The sequence below is a fragment of the Pseudorasbora parva genome, chromosome 19, assembly GCF_024679245.1.
Source record: "Pseudorasbora parva isolate DD20220531a chromosome 19, ASM2467924v1, whole genome shotgun sequence".
Lineage (NCBI taxonomy): Eukaryota > Metazoa > Chordata > Actinopteri > Cypriniformes > Gobionidae > Pseudorasbora > Pseudorasbora parva.
The window spans coordinates 31,081,167-31,085,811 of NC_090190.1; positions in this window are offsets into that span (position 1 = coordinate 31,081,167).

Genomic DNA, 4,645 nt, shown 5'->3' on the forward strand with positions numbered 1-4,645 from the left:
AAGTAATTGATTCTAATTGATTAGAGTAATTGATTAGTTCAAAAGTGTTTGTAGTAATAATTTAAAAAAAAGAAAAAAAATTTAGTAGATTTTGGAAATTATCATATTTAATGCCGCTTTGGTTTGTTTGTTAGTTTATGTTGCTATTAGTTATAAAAGAGAGAACTGGTTATCATCAGTGTCAGTTTTAGTGCAGGAGGTTTTTGTTCAGCCGCTGATGTGGTTTGTATCACTGTGGTGGACGTTCGGTGGAGGCACACGACTCTCAGTTGGCAGTAAGTACATCTCTATTTATTTCAAAAATAAACAGAATGAGAAGAACAGCAGAGTATTATTTTTTTGCTTAAAAACATTACGAAAGAACTGATGAGTAATATAAGAATAAATAATTTGAATGCTTTATTCTGGTGTGACATTACCAAATAATTTGCTAACTTCACTTATACAGACCAATTTATACCAAATCGCTTTTTGACTACTGAGCATTTTATCAAAATGGTAAATCATATTTGACAAAGAATATATATATATATATATATATATATATATATATATATATATATATATATATATATATATATATATATATATATATATATATATATATATATATATATATGAAATATAAAGCTAATATATGTGAGTCTTTCTCACATCTCTACATCTTGACAAACGAGAAAACATTCAACATTTTGCTATGGCCAAATATAGGGCAGCTTAGGAATAATAGAAAGTTCAAAATGTCTTATTAACATTTTTTAATTATTATTGTTTAATGAAAAGTTAAATGAATGTCACATGAGACAGAAATGTGTCTGGTGTTTCTTTCTATATACATCTGAAACTGCACTGTAAAAAATATTTTAAAAAATAAGCTACCTTGTTGCCTTAAAATTTTGAGTTCAGTTAAATAGAAAAATTGAGTAAATACAATGAACATTTTTGAGAATCGACAACCTTTATTCAAATATTATTAAAAGATTTTGTAAGCGTATTCGGTAATTGTGTGTTTTATTTGTGATGACGCACACTTTAAAAAATGTTAGTTTTTTTGTTTGTTTAACTTTAAAAAGTAAGTAACCTGGTTGCCTTAAAATTTTGAGTTTATTGAAATTAAAAATTTGAGTTGATACAATGAAGGAAATCTGTTTAATAAATAGAAACTCAGTATTATTGTATCTTAACCACATAAAAAAATTGATAAATCATGAAAATAGCACTATTTAGCATGTTTCACTGCGTCATCAAAAATAAAACACACACAATTACCCATTATGCTTACAAAATCTTTAAATAATATTTTAATAAAGGTTGTCGAATTGTATTAACTCAAAATTTTAATTTCAATGAACTCAAAATTTTAAGGCAACCAGGTAACTTTTTTGCTAAATAATTTTTTACAGTGTAGTGAAACATGCCAAATTGTGCTTTTTCATGATTTACCACATTTTGTATGTGGTTTAGATATCAAATAATATTGTATTTTTATTAAACCAATTTCCTTTATTGTATCAACTCAAAAAAAAATTATTTCAATAAACTCAAAATTTTAAGGCAACCAGGTTACTTACTTTTTAAAGTTAAACCGACAAAACCTTTTTGCAGTGTTTGTAAATACTGTAAATGTATAACAAGAAATAATTTAATAATTTGAACAAATGAAAAATAGATTCCTTAAATTAAAAATCCATGATTTAATATTATGAATGATGAATCTAAGTATAGATATGTGTGATTGTTGGTAAATGTGTTTTACAGGCTGTTGCTCTTGAGATCTGCTCAATTAACTCTGAATCTCTTAAAGGGAAGTGAAAGACTGATAGAGCTGTTTTAAGGAGAATGAAACTCTCACCACCACCACCACCCTCTCACTCCCCCCCTTCTCTCTCTCTCTCTCTCTCTCTCTCTCCCTCCCTCTCTCTCCCCCCCCCCCCCCCCCCCCCTCTCCAGCTGCCACTCGTCCCACTCTCGCGGTCCTGCCGCCCTCCGCCCTCGAGCTGCAGCAGGGTAAGGCTACAGTGCTGTGTGTGGGCAGTAAGGGATTCCCCTCTGACTGGAAGCTGAGCTGGAAGGTGGATGGCAGCAGCAGGAGCTCTGGTGTGAATCTGAGTCCCAGTGTGCTGCAGAAGGATGGACTGTACAGCTGGAGCAGCAGCCTGAGCCTCACTGAGAGTGAGTGGAGCAGAGCAAAAACCATCAGCTGTGACGCCACACACGCATCCCAGAATGCCGTGACCCAGAGCCTGAACACACAGCAGTGTGATGACCAGTGAAACACACACACATCACACACAAGACGTAGATAGACATGCATTCACACAAATACACACAAATGACTGTCCTGTCATGTTCAACAATTAATCTTTTGTTATTAGCATAATTTTCAAATATTCTTAGCTGTAACAGAAATGATGTTTGTTGTTTTATTGCTGCCAAATAAAAGCATTTTTACTCAAATATTGTTTTGACTTTCTTGGACATAATAAACACTAACATATAAAACGAAAACTACCTAAAATTAAATATACCACTTTTTAGTGATTTTTATTTGTCATGTCCATTGTGTTTATTTTGATGAATAGCATATTAAAATTATATTTTAATATTGAAAATCAATTACATTAAAATAGATATTTACGGTATATTAATCATATAATTGAATAAAATATGTTATCTACATTAAATGTAAACTCACGAGTTTGTGCGCCCATATAATCTTAGTGAAAGTGGTGAACAGATTTGGCTTGCTGTCTGCTATAGAGGGGCTCGGAGCGGAAATTCTACCCGAGCTCCGATTGCCCCCCTATAACAGGCAAACTGAATGAATAAAATAATGAATGAATGAGCCATTTTTATATCGCTTTTATATGTACCACTGTACACACATAGCGCTTTACACTCGTGTCAGGGATCTCTCCTTTCACCAGTATGGTGTTCAAAATTGTACAAAAGGAGGAGGGATGCTTGAGGAACTAAAAAGGGGAAGAGGTAAGCTGCTGGTTTTATACCTTGGTATTAATTGAAAGATTAGATGGGTGTACTTTTCCCGAAATTACGTTTATTAACTTCACATAAGGAATCACAGTGACAATAAAAAATATTGATTACTTTAATGTTTATTTTACAATAAATTTAGAGCTTAAAATCTGACTTCTGACTGTCAGTATGTATTTGAACAGAATGATTTTTGAATACACTAATGAGGCATTTTCTAATTAAATATGCACTAATATTACTAATAAAAATATATAATACTGATATTATATATTATTATTTTTATTATCTGTAGTGTTTATCACAGAATCATGGACAGAATGTGTAGATTGATTACTGATTTTGTTCATACTGAAGAATTAATTTCTCATTTTATGTAAATTAGTTCATGCTTGAGTAAATTCATTGTGTTGTCTGACTGAGGGAAGTTTTTGTATGAGGCTGTTTGAATACTGGACCAGAATAAACCCCCATACAGAAATAATCTCCTTCATCCTCAGTCTGGACTCCACTTATCTTCAACATGAATTCATATCCAGAATAAGTTCCACTGAACCAGTTTGAGACTCCAGATGCAAGGTAACTCGTTGTGTAGATCAGGAGTTTAGGAGCTTCTCCAGGTTTCAGCAGATACCAGCTCATGTAATAACCAATTCCAAAAGACGCAGTACAGCTGATAGAGACTGAATCTCCTGCTTTAACACACAGAGATTCTGGAGTCTGGACCTCTTGTTGAGACACTGAGAGAGAGAGATTAAAAAACAGTAAGTGCTACATTAAAATACTGAGATATTTACATCCTTTATAATAAAACAACTCAAAACAAAGCACAACAGAGCCAAAGCTTTAACTCTTTAACTCTGATAATGTAGAGGGAAATCAAACCTTGAGCAAGCAGAGCCAGTGGAGCCAGAATTAGTAAAAGAGCCATTATCGCTGTGTGTGTCAGTGACTCTGACGGGACTCTGAACACACACTGATCAGGAGGAGTTTTGAGTGTGGAGCAGCAAACATGCAAAACACTCCATTCAACAGACTCCTGTCAAAAACACATTCAGTTTCCTCCTGGATTTACTTAATATGAAAAAAAATCTAACAATGTAGACTGCTGCTCTTTAAACACTCTGGAGGTTTCTGTTCACTGAATGAGAATCATTGTGGACTTTCTGGAGGAACTAAACTGAGTGCTGGAAGTAAGTGCAGAATGAAATAAGAAATGTAATAAATGCTCAGTTTATCACATTATAAATGTCAACATGAAAAACTTAACATGGATTTTATAATAAATGGAATAATTGATATTTTAAAACTAAATGATGGGGAATCACTCAAGTATAAATCTACAGGAACTGATTACATGTACATGTATTTAGATCAATATCAAAATTGTATTGCTCGCATATTCCATCCATCCCTCCATTTGTGAAATGTTATAAATCTTTTTTTTTTTTCCTTTTTTGTGATGCTCTATTTTACATGAATATTTATTATTAGCTAAAAAACAAAGTGCCAGTTTCACATTTTGAAGGAAAAATGTTTCCCTTATTTGCCACGTTTCACATTTATTTTAAAACAAAATTAAAGTATATGTTTTGTTTGATTTTAAATTTCATAATTTAATCTGAAAAGATAAATCAAATAGAAATATGTC